Genomic DNA, 16134 nt, shown 5'->3' with positions numbered 1-16134 from the left:
CATAGAGTGCCAGGGTGGGGTCTGAGAGTCTCCATTTCTAATGTGCTCCTAGATAATGCTGATGATCCAGGTCCGCAGGAAGATTATTATCTAATATACAGGTTTGTATATTAAATAAGCAACCAAGTGAAAGTGCCTAGTAAGAAAATGAAGGAAATCAACATATTTTTGTATCCTTACTTTGGAAACTGCTATGAGATCTCCATATATGACCTAATTTAAACCTCACAAGGACATTATTAGGAACCTAGTATTAGCTCCATTTTCATGATAAAGACACAGGGTTAATATAGTATAGGTACTTCATCCAAGGTTCGAAAGCTATAAATGTGTATGATACAATGCTCAAGTTCTTTATTTTTATTACCTTTCAAAAAATGTTTTCATTTTAATTCCAGTATTGTTAACATACAGCGTTATATTAAGTTCAAGTGTACGATAGAGTGATTCAACAATTCTATGTATTATACGCAGTGCTCATCATGACAAGTGTACTCTTAATAACCTTCGCAAATGTCAGGCACTCCCGCCCTCCCCTCCCCTCTGGTAACCATCAGTTTGTTCTCTACAGGTAACAGTCTGTTTTTTGGTTTGTCTCTTTTGTTCTTAACCGTTACATTACAGTCCTTCTACACTTATTAAGAAAACAGGTCAAAGAAAAAAGTACTTGGCAAGGTAAAACAAGTCATTTTGACCCATAGCTGTATAATAGCAGGCGTTCAAAAGAGGTTACTTACTGGAGTTTGGTGTACAACTACTTGATTATTAAAAAAAAAAAAACTGGCTGGACGAGATTACTTGAAATGACTAAAATTCTATAATGCTGTGTTTGGTAATGGTGAAATTTCAGATAACAAATCTCTATCACTCTTCTGAAGTGAAACTGTGCACAAGAAGTCAAATGGCATTCAAATAATCAGGTTTATTGGTGGTCAATCTGGATTTGAAGACTGGATTTGGTTCTAAAGCTAAAATTGGGCTTCCTACACAGTCAATGCTCCCAGTCTTAAGATAATTGTCTCCACTAAAGAGCAGGCATGATTTATCAATATAGATGGACAAGTTAAAAAAGAGAGAGCAGAACAATTGTGGGGAGCCACTGTAACTGATCTCTTTATCTCATAAAGACTGGAAGCACTGAATAAATTCACCATGTTTGAGCAGAGAGGGCCCAAGAAAGAAAAGAGAAAAAAAAGGGGAGGGAAAGAGAGAGGCAGAGAGAGGCAGAGAGAGATGGAGATAAGCCTGCCTTGCCTTTTCAATACATTTACTCTGTCTTCTGATTAAAAGTCTTGGGGAGTCCTTGAGGAGTATGTTGAGTTTAAAAGAGAAACCAGAAATATTCTCTCCAAAATAACCCTCCATAGCCTCCTTCCTCCCCCCAAAGAAGTAGAAGTCCCCTTATATAAAGTACTATGCAGGAATCATGGGATAAGTGAAAAAGTCTACTCTCCCCAGGTAATGATAAACATGTACTTTAGTAATTTGACAGCAAAGAGTTGAGGTTAAACATACGGTCTCCACTTAAATTGCAAGGGCTTGAAATCTAGCTTTGCTAATTACTCTGTAACATTGAGAAAGTCACTTAATCTCTCTGTACATCAATTTGCCCATATATAAAATGGTAATAACAAGAAAAGATTTGGGGTAGTGGTGGCAACAGCAACAAGCTCTTTAATCTCCCTGAATCCTCTAATAAAAGCACACAGAAAACTAGATATCAACATTAAAACTCATGAGGAACAGGGGCACTGGGCTGGCTTAGTTGGTAGAGCATGCAACTCTTGATCTTGGGGTCATGAGTGTGAGCCCCACATTGGGGTAGAGATCAAATAAAAAATAAAAAATAAAAATATTTTAAAAACTCATGAGCAACATTTATAACAAAAGAAAGTGACAAGTTATCTCACAACCTCCAAATACCAGTAGGTAGGCAGGGCAAATATTAATATAGCAAGACCAGCATGATATCAGGAGGTGTGTAGAATAAAATAGAGGGAAGCAACAGATCAGATGGATCTTAGAACATAAGAATCTCAACCTAGCTTGAAAGTGCTCACTGGAAATAGAGCAGACTAAATTCAGAATAGCACCTGAAACTGTATGGGGAACAGAAGAAAGGACATAAAGATGTAATATACAAGAGGTTAAGTAAAAACCCTGTAGCCCTGAATTGGAATTGGAAGTACACACATGAACTCAAGAAGTTCGTTTGTTCATTTGTTCCTTCCTTCCTTCCTTCCTTCCTCCCTCCTTTCCTCACCAGCTTTATGCATGGAAAAAGCCTAAAATCATTGGATAAACAAGTAGTAATAAGTTGTCTAACACCCAGATTGTGGACTTAAAATAGTGTGTTCCATCAAAAGATAGTGGGGCATCTGAGATTCTAGGTCACATCTGATCATACAAGATAGTGAAAATTCTATCAAAAATCATTAGCATCATGTTAAAGAGCTCATGAGCCACTTTGAGAAAGATCTTACTGACCAAACATGGGCAAGATTGAGGTTCAAAAAGGATTACAATAGGGGAGTAATATCAGCAAAATAACGGAGTAGGTAGCTCCAAGCTGCCTCCACTAAAGAAACATCACAAAACAACCAGAAATTGTCAGAACCAACTTTGCCAGAACTGTGGAAAACAAAGATTTAGAGCAATCAAGTGACACTGAATCAAAAAAAAAAAGAGGCAACATTGACTAAACAGGAAAGCTTTATGGAATTTTTACTAGCCTTTGACTCACTCCGTCCCCAGCACTGTGGCAGTCTTCAAAATTGAAATCTTAATTCGTAGTGTAGGATTCTGCTCCCTACAGACCCAAAGGTAGCAAAATAGACCTTATTCACAAGTTATTGTGTATGTCTGTTTTGACCTGTCTGGGGAAAACCTCGAAAACAAATGCAAGGCAATTACCTCAACTGCACCTAACTCAGAAGTCAGGCTACAAAAGTGGTAGGCTTTACTCAAAAATCCCAGCAAAAATGCTAAAATAGCAACCCACAGATAACTGGAGAAAAAATATACAATAGTCCACTTAAGGTGCAGTAGACAAAACTGGGGAGTTTCTTTGGGAAATTAGTACATTTTTTAAAAAGATTTTTTATTTACTTATTTGACAGAGATAGAGACAGCCAGCGAGAGAGGGAACACAAGCAGGAGGAGTGGGAGAGGAAGAAGCAGGCTCATAGCGGAAGAGCCTGATATGGGGCTCGATCGCATAATGCCAGGATCACGCCCTGAGCCGAAGGCAGACGCTTAACGACTGCGCCACTCAGGTGCCCCGGGAAATTAGTACATTTAAAAGGACCTGTATATACACAGACATTTAGAAAGCCACATGCATATTCAGTAGAGATCCAAGAAGACTTAACTTTCAACCTAGGCCGATCCCTAAGTTGAGTTCAACTCTGGCTAAGTGTAAAAGTAATGTCACTACACAGAATTAATCTGCAAAGACTGGGAAAGTGTTTTGTGTTTGTGTGGCAGAGTGTGTGATATTTTTTGTTCTTTATATACCTTTAGGTTCTGGCATTCAAAGAAATTTATGTGAAAATATAAACTGATACAATGGAAAATTACTCAGCCATAAAAAAAGAATGAGACCTTGCCCTTTGTGAAAACATGGATGGATTCAGAGGATACTAAGCTAAGTAAAATAAATCAGAGAAAGACAAATATCATATGATTTCACTCATATATGGAATCTAAAAACAACAACAACAACAACAAAAATGAACAAACAATTCAGAAAGAGACTCATAAATACAGAGAGTAAACGTGGTTGCCAGAAGTCAGAGGGGTAAGGGGATGAGCAAAATGGGTGAAGAGGAGTGAGAGGTACAGGCTTCCAGTTATGTCATGAATAAGCTATGAAGATGAAAGGTACAGCATAAGGAATATGGTCAGTGGTATTCTAATTGTGTTGTATGGTGACACCTGGTAGGTACACTTGTGGTGAGCATAGCATATTACTAGAGAAGATGAATCACTGTGTTGTACACCTAAAACTAATGTAACATTGTATGTCAGCTATACTTCAGCAACAAAAAAATTATCACCTGAACACATGCTAATGAAGAAAAACACAGTGACTGCATACAGCAATGAATATAGTATCTACGAAAAAATAGTTTGAGAATGTCACTAAAACTAAGAACTACTAGAGCCCTCAACAACCACAACAAAAAACAAACCCTGGGAGAGGGAAAAGTTTGATTTCCAGAATTACTACGTTATAATATTCAAATTTCCCAGTTTCAACAACAACAAATCAAAGGGCATACAAACAGGAAAGTACACCCAATTTAAAAAAGTAGCAAAGTAACAGAAACCATATCTGAGGAAGTCCAGACATTACACTTACTATAAAAAGCCTTTAAAACAACTACCTTAAATATGCTCAAAGAGCTAAATAAAACATGAAAGAACTAAAGGAAAGGAGGAAGACAAAATGTGAATGAAATGAGAACATCTATAAAGGGACGGAAATTACAAAAATAAACCAAACAAAGATTCTGGAGTAGAAAAGTAACACCTGCAACAATAACCGAAATGAAAAATTTAGTAGAAGGGCTCAACGGAATTGAGCAGACAAAAGAAAGATTCAAAGAACTTGAAGACAGGACAATTGAAATAGAATCTGAGAAGGAGAATGATAAGAGAATAAAGAAAAGTAAACCAAACCTAAGGACCTATAGAACACCATCGAAGGGAACAACATATACATCATGGGAGTCCCAGAAGGAGACTAGAGAAAGAAAAGGGAAGAAAGAATATGGCCAAAACGTCCCCAAATTTCATGAGAGATCTGACTCTACAAACCCACGAATACCAATATATTATAATCAAACCATTGAAGGCCAAAGAAACAAAGAGAATCTTAAAAGCAGCAAGAGAGAAGTGGCTCATCACACACAAGGGATTCTCTGTAAGAGAACAGTGCATTTTCCAGGTGAAACCACGGAGGCTGGAAGACAGAGGCTGACATATTTAATATGCTGAAAGAAGAAAAACATCAACCAAGAATTTTATATCTGGCAAAACTGTCCTTCAGAAAAGAAGGAAAAAATAGGGGCACGTGGCTGGCTCAGTCAGTAGAGCATGAAACTCTTGATCTCAAAATCATGAGCTTGAGCCCCATGTTGGGGGTAGAGATGAAATAAAGGCCAAACTTTAAAAAACAAACATAAATGAAGGAGAAAATAATAAGACAGTCCGAAATAAACAAAAGCTGAAGGAATTTCCTACGACTAGATGTGCTCTGCAAGAAATGCTAAAGGGATTCTTTCAGGTTGAAAAGAAGGGACGCCAGATAGTAAATCAGAGCTGTATGAAGAAATAGAAGTATTGCTAAATGTAAATACTTGGGCAAATATAAAAGCCAGCATTATGGTATTTTGGGGTTGTAATTCCATTATACCCTAGGGGATTTACAGACAAAAGCATAAAATAATTATGAATCTATATTATTGGGTATGAAACATAAAGATGTAATTTGTGACAACATAAAGGAGGAGAAAATGGAGTTTTATAGGAGCAAAGTCTTTGCATTCTAGGTTATTTGCAATTCAAACTAGATTGCCTTAAACTTAAGATGTTCAATACAATCCCATTGGTAATCACAAAGAAAGTATGTTAAAATATATATACATATATATATATATACACAAAAGGAAATAAAAATATAATTACAAGAGTAAAAAACAAAAAATATCAACTGAACATGAAGAAAGGCAGTAAGGAAGGATATGAGCAACAAAAATGAATGAGACATGCAGAAAACAAATAGTAAAATGGCAGAAGTGTGTCCATTCTTATCAGTAATTACTCAAAATGTAAATGATTTAAACTCAAAAGACAAAGAGTAGCAAAATGAAAAAAAAAATTACCCAACTATGTGCTGTCTACAAGAGAGGTAAAAATACAAATACCTTGAAAGTGAAAGAATGAAAATAAACCTTTCAATGCAAATAGTAACCAAAAGAAAGAGTACACGGTACGTATACTAACACCAGACAAATAGACATCAAGTCTAAAACTGTTACAAGAGACAAAGAAGGATATCATATATTTATAAAAGGCTTAATTCATCAAGAAAATATAACAATTAAACATCTATGTATCAAGAAAGAGCACCAAAATATATGAAGCAAACATTGAGAGAACTGTAGTGAAAAATAGATAGCCGCACAATAGTGGGAGACTTTAATACAGCACATACAATAATGGATAGAATGATTAGAAAGAGAAGAATAAGGAAATCAAGGACTTAAAGAACATAATAAACCAAGGACACCTATCAATTACATATACAACCTGCATTAGTAGGATACACATTCTTCTTAAGTGCACATGGAATGTTCTGTAGGATAGATCTTACGTTAAGCCACAAAACAAGTCTCAAAAAATTTAAGATTGAAATCACAAAAAGTATCTTTTCTGACCGCAGTGGAATGAAACTAAGTCAATAACAGAAGGAACATTGGCAAATTCACAGATATGTGAAAAATAAACAACACATTCTTAATCACTGAGTCAAAGGAGAAATCACAGGTGATATTAGATAACACTTAGGGACAAGTCAACATGAAAACACAATATATCAAAAGTTATGGAATACAGCAAAGGCAGTGATCAGAGAAAAACTTAGAGCTGTAAATACCATCATTAAAATAGAAGGATCTCAGGGAGATAAACTGAGGATCTAGATAAACTTAAGGAAGTAAAAAAAAAAGTAGAGCAATGTAAAACTAAAGCTAGGAGAAGAAAAGAATAATAAAGACTCAAGCAGAAACAAAACAGAGAACAGAAAAATAGAGATTTTAAATACAAAAGTTAATTCTTTGAAAAATCAACACAAACTTTTAGCTAGTCTGACAAAGAAAAAAGAGATGACATGCATAATTAAAATCAGAAATGAATGTAGAAAAGTCATTATTTCCAGCCCTACAAATTAAAAAGGATTGTAAGAGAATACTATAAACAACTGTACACCAAAATTAGATATTCTGCACAAAATGCACAAATTTCTCAAAACACCAAAACTACCTAAATTGATTCAAGAAGAAGTGCAAAAAAAACAAAACAGTTCTTTAGGAAGAAAAGAGGTTAAATCAATAATCAAAAATCTCCCAACAAAGAAAAGAACTACACCAGAGAGCTTCATGGGTAACTTCCACCAAATATTTAAAGAAGAAATAATCTAATTCTCATCAAACTCTTCCAAAATATAAAAGAGAAGAAACCACTTCATAATTCATTTTATAATACTAAAGCCAGAAAAAGACATCACACACACACAAAAGTTACAGACCAAAATTCCCTGTGAATATAGATGCAAAAAGCCTCAACAAAATACCAGCACACTGATTCTAACAGATTACACATTGCCAAATAGGATTTCTCACAGGAATACAAGGGTGGTTCAACATGAGAAAATCAATATAATACACTACATTATAGAACAAACGAACAAAATCCACGATTTTCTCAATTGATTAAAAAAAAAGCGTTAGACACAATCCAACACTGTCATAATACACACACACACACACACACATACACACAAAACTAGAAAATACATAGTGATGATGGTTTCAGAACATTGGAATGTAATGCCATTGGATGGAATTATACACTTAAAAATCCTTAAAATTATAACTCTTATGTGATACATATGCAATCTCAAAAATTTCAAGAAGATTACAGTGGTTTGAAATCTGTTAAATCCATGAGTACATAATGATATTAAATAATAAGTAAATTGTTCACCTGTAGAAGTTCACCTTTCTTTATATTGAAATGGGTAAATAAAAGGAAAGATAAACTATTTATCCTGCCCCTTCTATGTGACTTTTTCCCCTCACTAATCTCCTGGAAGATGAGAGGTTGCGTCCACTTAAAAGTGAACTGTGTATAAGTAAGATTAGAATTAGAATTTTTACCACGTCTAATCCATCGTTAATTACTCGGTCTAGGCACTGAACATTAACAGCTGCTAACATTACAAACAGATGCAGAACCAAGCACTTGGTGCCTCATAATTAAAGAACACAGCACTGCTCTGAGTTGTAATGAAGAGACTAAACTTGAATCTGATGCAGGGTTCAGGTCCAGCCGCCAACTCATAGGAAATACTAAGGACAGAGAAACATGATTACACCAGGAGTACGCAACATGTTCTTTGCGTTCTTGATCCCGTAAATTTTAATAAAAGAAAAGGGTAGTAACGAAGGAAAACATGTAGATTAAAAAAAAAATTAAAAACATAACAAGTTTCCCGAAACTAACGTAACATTGTGTGTCAACTATACTTCTAAAAAATGTTTCATAAAAATGGGCAAAACTGTAAATAAATACAAGAAAATGATTACTGTAAAACCAAGACAGAAATTACTTTAGAAGGGAATGGAAGAAGAAAAGAAAAAAGAAAAAAAAAGAAGGGAATGGAAGAGGTTTTTGATAGGAGAGGGCAAATGGAAGGGCTTTTGGGGTGGCTGGTATAATTTTGTTTCTTGACCTGAGTTGGTACGTATTGCCTTATAGTAAGTAACTCATTATGCCACACATTTGTTCAGTGTGTTTCATAATCCATGTTTTATTTCACAGTAAAAACATTAAAATGTTAATTGATTAGAGTGTGAAATGCATCACAATATATTTTTTAAAGATTTTATTTATTTATTTGAGAGAGTGAGAGAGAGAGCATGAGAGGAGGGGGAGGGGCAGAGGCAGAAGGAAAAGCAGGCTCCCCACGGAGCAGTCACTAAACCAACTAAGCCACCCAGGTGCCCCCACAATATATCTTTTAAAGATTTTATTTTTAAGTAATCTCTACCCCCAATGTGGGGCTTGAACGCACAACCCTCAGATCAAGAGTCACACGCTGGGGGAGCCTGGGTGGCTCAGTCGTTAAGCGTCTGCCTTCGGCTCAGGGCGTGATCCCGGCGTTCTGGGATCAAGCCCCGCATCAGGCTCCTCCGCTGGGAGCCTGCTTCTTCCTCTCCCACTCCCCCTGCTTGTGTTCCCTCTCTCGCTGGCTGTCTCTCTCTCTGTCAAATAAATAAATAAAACCTGAAGAAAAAAAAAAAAAGAGTCACATGCTCTACCCAGTCAGCCAGGCGCCCTGCATGCACCGTATTTTTGAAATGGCAATAACAGTCGTACTACCTTAAGGGGGAGATTGAAAGCGTGAAAAGTGTACGTAAAGCACTTCGGGATGCCTGGCATAACTAGAGTTCTATTCCTACTAGGGCACATTTTATTTCTGATGCTAAAAGTCATTTCAAAATCTACATAGTGATAATACCAATTCAAACACATTTGTTATCTCACCATTATCACAACCGTAGAAGCAATATATTCCTTCTTTATTTCAGATATGTGAACTAGCCTTTGCCTTAAAATATAGGGGTTAAAGTGTCTGTTTTGCAATAATAATGGTGAGTTGGAAAATTAATTCAATCACGAGGCAATTGATTTTGAGTAAGGTACTTTGCCATTTACAAGCGGTGGGAAATTCTGCGTATAAAAAATAAACTTCTGTTAAGTCCTGGGCTTTGGGGGAAACTTATTAATATTACAGCTGTTGGAATTATCTTAACTAAGACATTTGGGCAAAATATTTGACATCATTGTGTTTGGGTTTATTCTTCGGTAAAATGGGTAATAGTGTCTACCTCATAGAGTTATTATGAAGATTAAAAGAGTTCATCTTCAGGTGCCAGGCCGGTACAGCCTGCGACTCTTGATCCCAGGGCCTTGAGTTCAAGCCCCATGTTGGGCATAGAGAGTATTAAAAAGAAAAAGAAAAAAAAAAAGCAAAAAGCACATCTTTGTAGGAGTTTTGAACAATGCTTGGCAATAAGGCTCTCACTATTATTAATGATTTTCTGGCGGCTTTTGTCAGAACTGCCTCAAGGACTGGGCACTGCTGATCCTGTTGTTGGTGGAAAATTCTCAGGACTGCAGCCAACAGGGCTTGGGGCAGGCAAAGATCGGTACGCAAGGGCTTTTAGTTATCTTTCCTTATTGCTTAATTTATCTGTGTGCTGACCACACATTCAAAATACCTCAAACCTTTTCTTTCCCTGCTCCACTCCTTAATCATGCATGCTGCTTGGTAATTTATTGGCTTCTCTTTCCACCTGACCACAGGGGTCCTGTCATGTACGAAGCAGCTCCTCCTAGAAGCAATTCAGAAGTTAATAATTCCAATAATATTAACCTGAGAGAATGCACTGTTTGACTGAGGCTGTGTGGCTATTCCCTAAAGTGTCACTTGCTCTTGCAATATGCTGGGAACGATGCCTTGTTATAACTTGGCCTGCTTTCTACTCTTTCTTTGTGGTCCCTCAGGTGAAATAGGTAATATTCTCAAAGTAATTAATTATGGCTAAAATGAAGCGCTGTATTTTCCCGGGCGGAACTCCTAGAGAACGGGAATATGAGGACATTGTCCTCTCTGGACAAATTTGCTTATGTTTATACATTTTTAAAACTGCTTATCCCTGAAGAGAAGAAATTCTCACAGCTATGCACTGGAGAGTCATGAGGCCTTTCCATTTTGAAAACAAACAAAGGTTACAAAAAGTGGCCAGAAGTAAATGCCCCAAATTCTCTTACCTTTGCAGTTTTTAGGGGGTAGGACTAATAACACCACCTTAATAGCCATCTAGGGCTGAGCAGGCCCTGGCTGTACCCTGTAGGGTAATGTTCCCTAGAGTTCACAACGTGACTTTTGGGATGGTCCTGACCTATCGTAAGTGGCTAGAGATGCAAGTCACAGGCATAACATGAGGGGGCTAATCCAGTCTTTTCCATTAGTAGCTGTGTATTCTGGGGCAGGTCACTCCCAATTTTCTGTATAAAACAGCTCCACAAACGTATCGAATACCAACTGTGGAAGGCATTATGCCAGGTGTTCAAGTGACAAAGATAAATAAGACATGATCCTTCTCTTTCTCTTACCACACAAGGAAATGGAAGCCATTGGACTATGTGATCTCTAAGGCTCTTTTCAATCCAGAAACTCTGATTTAACCCAGTCTTAGGTTTCACCTATTTTAATTATACTATGTTCAAAATTTAGTATTTTGGGGTTGCAGCAGTTTGGATGGGTTTCCCTATGATTCTTAGCCCCTTCCCAAATTTGGGCTCCTGGAGGCGCCTGTCCTGCCCTGCACCGCTTCATCGGGGATATAGTGAATGGTTGATCAGAGTTCCTAATCCGAAAGGTCATCTTCTATCTTAAGAACAGTTTACTACCTTCTTAAAACCTATGGTTCTTCGCTAGGCAAGGACTACTTGCTAAGATGACCGCTGGAGACAACGCCAGGTAGAAGAAGAGCTTAATGTGTGGGGAAATGTCCCTTAACTTAGGTGCTTCCGTGTGCAAAGCTGGACTATGCCAGTCCACACAGAGAAGAGGGCACTTTCCCTATGCTTTGGACTACGAAAGGACAAAGAAGAAAGACAAAACTAGGCAGGTTCGATGTCACTAAAGGAGGAAGGGAACTCGACTTCTGTGAATACCTGATGGAAAGTCAAAGGAAAGGAAAGGAAAGGAGAGGAGAGGAAAGGAGAGGAGAGGAGAGGGGAGGGGAGGGGAGGGGAGGGGAGGGGAGGGGAGGGGAGGGGAGGGGAGGGGAGGGAAGGGGAGGGAAGGGAAGGGAAGGAAAGAAGACACGAGGTCAGCTACTGGCTAGGTTCACCGCACGTCTCTCGGCTGAGTAGGCCTCTCTCCCAAGCAAGGCCCCAAAGAGCACCCTAAACATGTCGAGAGTCGATAATCACAGTAAACGAGGGATGAGAAAGGCCGAATAACACCTCGGACATAAAGGTAGAATGATGTTCGTGCATCTCCTGAATGGATAACGATACTTCACAGGATGTTTGCGAGCGTGAAATGAGTTCATATATGAACGTGGGCCTGGTAGACAATCAGCACTATACTTTCTTTCTGTGGAACAACAACAAAGGAAAAGAATCCTGCTGGTTGAAGACTAAATTAGACCACTTTTTTTTTTAATGGTTTTCTTCTCAGAAGTGATTTCAAATGTATTTGTCACACTTGCATAAGAATAGACATGTTTTGACTTTATAGTATGGTTGAGTTGATGGGAGTATAGTACGGGTGCGTGTGTGCATACATGGGCTGGGAGGGGCTAATGTCCACACACATTTATAGGAGGGCAGAGGGTGTATACTTGGGACAAAGTCATCTTGTCCTTGGACACAAGTGAATATTGCATGGTTTTGTTTAATATTCTTGCTTCAGTAAACACTTTCCTCTCTCTCTCTCTCTCTTCTTTTTTTTTTGCAGTGCCTTTGCTGGTACAGCCACCTGCCACCTATTCCACCTACTTGATTCCTCTTCCTGGTACGCTTCCCAGTATACTAACATCCTTAGAGTTTCGTGTAACCCTAAAGCATTTGCTATAAAAGAGACTGCTTGCTCTATTCACTAGGTACTAAATTTTAAAAATCCCCTAAATAGGCTGGCTTCCTAGTTGATTTTTCTCCACTAGCACAATATCCTGAAGATACCTCTTTCTACTGTGCTGGCTGACGTATAGCAAATAGGGGCTTTTAATACCTACACTGGCCTATGAATCTGGTTTTCCACCAGACTTAAAGATACTTCCTCTGTTCATCAGGATGTCAAATGGGATCAAGATATAAATCTAATAAGCATTTCCACTGTCTTGAGATTTATACATGAAAATGTCAAAATGAAAATCAAGGCAGGTATGATAATTATGTAAGAGTTACCTTCCTTACCACAGCCCTCTCCATCTATACAAAGATATGGCAAAGTTCCACCATCCAGGGAAGCATCCCCATAGTCCCTCAGATTATTTTTAGGAGACTAAAAATATGGGTCCTGTGTTTTTCGAGCTTGGACATTACTGAATAAATCTTCATGTTTCCCTTTATAAATAATGCAGCCACATTGTAACAGAGGGCACCAATGTGTTTGTTTGTTTTTGAACATCTAAGTAATCCCTCCAGGATTCAGGACACCATGATGAATTGTTAGGGTTTCTTACAACTCCCTCAGGTCCCACCATTTAGGATTAGATGTGCTTAGGTGGAATAATGGTCTTAAGATTCAGTGATAGAACCCCAAAGGTAAGTTTGAGGAATTTCAAGGGATTGTTTTAAAATGAAGACCTGTCATTCAAAGAAAAATATATCCCTGTGTACAAAAGATCAAGATAAAGTTTATACTAGAAACCCTATATGAATACTTCCAGCAAGTTCATATTTACATTTATAGAATTATATATGATATAGACTTTATACATAAATTTGAATATTAAATTATTAAAATTAAATAAATTATATAAACTAAATAATATAGAAACTTACACTTATGATTACATATTAAATACATATACTTAATGATTACATATTAAATACATATGTTTATAGAAATACATTACAAATATTTATAGAACTATATTTCTACAAATACGTAAAGTATGTCAACCAAGTGTCAACATGCTGCACTCAGTGATTCTGCTGTATTAAGGTCAGAATTGGCAGATACATGAATAATCTCCTTCTGTATGTTTCTTCCTTTCTTCCTCCTCCTTTCTTTTTCCATTAAAATTTACTGAGCACCTGCCATGCGCCAGGCACTGTGCTAGCTGCTATCTATGGGGGAAACAACAAAGAATAATTTATAATCTCTGTACTCAGAGTTCAAAGGAGTTCGTAGTCTGCTGTCCGCGTACCTCTTCATCATTTCCATTCTTAGGCAAGTTGATTACAGCAGAAGCACTGGTTGGTTAAGAGGGGACAGAGATCCAACTCATAAACCGAATTAAAAACACAACTGAAAAAGCACCAAATATTGTAATATTTTGTATACTGACATTATGTAATGTCAATCTGTCACTCATAGTTCAAGTAGCAACTTCGGCTCAAGACAGTCAAGAACGTTCCCCTGCTCAGTTTTCTGAAAACAGCAGGGGCTCACTTGTATAGCTATGATTCCTTATCACTTTGAATCATCAAATATAGGTTTCTGTCTGCTTGCTTAGATCCTGAACAATGTGGAGATTGGACTATATGATGTCTAATGCCCCTTCAGACTCTATGTAATGACCGAATTTAAATAAAATAACACGGAGCCATTCTTTCTCTTCCTCCCTCCTCCAGTTCAGGCCGTGCACAGTGTTTTGGGTCAGGGCCCAGAGAACAAATAGCAGCAACAACCCCTCATATCAAGAAGTCTTTGGTGCCATTAAGCAATTTCTCCTCCAATGTGTTCAGTCTCAAAGCTTAAAGTATTATCAAAATGTGTCTGTGATTTTCTTTTTTCTTTTTCTTTTTTTGGTGGGGGACGGGTAGATGTTTATATACCCTGAATTTGTTACGTGCCAAGGATTCTGGGGATTTGAAATGGAATTAAACTATGATGAAAACAAATAAGAGTTGCAGCAAAATCACTGTAAAATTTATTATTTTAGACCCTGATGAGAACCAGTTAGGGAAAATAAACTCCTCGATATAACATTACTACTACTGCATTTGCTTCGCTTGAAATGCAGAAAAAAATTTCAGTGGAATCAAAACTACGTTTTTCTGTTGATGCAAGCATATACTTGTACTTTTATTTGGTGTGGTTTGCTGTTATTGTTTATTTGTTTTTGGCAACCTCTTCTTAATGTAACAGCCAAGCAAGGGAATGCTTTTCCTGCAGACATTATGCCATTGTTTCCAGTAGGATAATAAAAAGGAAAAAGAAATAAAAGATTCTATATTCACTAAGAATACACAAATATAAGCTTTCATGTGCAGACATCACAAGACCATCACATACACACACACACACACACACACACACACACAGAGAGAAAGAGAGAGAGAACGAGTTAAAATCTGTTCTGAAACAGACATTTAACATCTAGTTTTAAAATCTGGATATTGCTTCCAAGCTTTAGTCTTCATTATAACACTGTCTGCTTTATACACTTCTCCCTTTGTGATCTCATCCACTTACCATTTCACCCATTACTCCCAGTAACTGACCCTGTCATTTTTACCTCTGTATCTGTCTTTTCTGCAAATCACCTCCACCTGACTTCAATACATCGCCACCCATCGCCACGTCTCAGCAGCGTATGAAACATAAATTCAAATGTATGGTTTCTCTTCTCCTCTCAGGCTCCCTTACTGCTATGACTCCAAAGCAAAATCATTTTCCTATCACTCAAGCTGTAAACATCTGATCTGATCCTTCATTATGGCTGTACACACGTAGCCCATCATCATGTATGTTGACACTTCCTGCACGGTGACTACCATCTTTCTTCTTTTGCCCATGGTTTTTAATCTCTTTTGGAGATTTATCATCTTTAGTCTTAAGTATGGCAATAATTTCCTAAACGGTCTCTGTCTAGTCTCTTCCTTTCCAATCTACTTCACAAAACACTACCAGACAAAATATCTGAAAATAATATTTGTACACATCATATTGTCTCAAAACCTTCAATGGCACTGCCAGTTATTTTAAAGGACAGTGTCTGAAATCCGTAGCCCAGAATTCAGGTTCCCACGTAGTCAGGCTCAGCTATTAGCCTTTCGAATGATTCTTCCACATTAATCGAAGAGGCGTACTGGTTACTCTCCCTTACCATATTATGACACTGAAATTGGAGAAATACATATAGGAGAAATTAATAAACATAATAAAATGAAGAATACAGGACTGATGAATCACGGACCTCTACCTCTGAAACCAGTAATACATTATATGTTAATTAATTGAATTTAAATAAAAATAAATTAAATAAATAAAATTTTAAAAAAAGAAAAAAATGAAGAATACAGGATTTTCAGGCTAGGTCTGTGCCTCTGTGCCTTTGCTTATATCATTTTCTCTACCTGCAAAGACATCATCGATCCTTCGCTTGTCCAGCTGAGGCCAACTCATCTCTAATAAGTGCTCGTGTCCAAGTGATCACTCTATTTGACCTTCTCCAGCTCCACTGTCCATGTGACGGACTTATATGTAGCACCCTCTGCCTTGTATCGAAATGATCTCTCTCTGGGTATCATTTCACTCCCCACCTGGATTGTCAGCTAAGATCAGAACAAGGCCTGGTACTTCTTTTCCAGCCCTTG

Source organism: Ursus arctos, chromosome X, assembly GCF_023065955.2.
Source record: "Ursus arctos isolate Adak ecotype North America chromosome X, UrsArc2.0, whole genome shotgun sequence".
Classification (NCBI taxonomy): Eukaryota; Metazoa; Chordata; class Mammalia; order Carnivora; family Ursidae; genus Ursus; species Ursus arctos.
The sequence above is the reverse complement of the archived record's forward strand: the minus strand, read 5'-3'. Positions refer to the sequence as shown.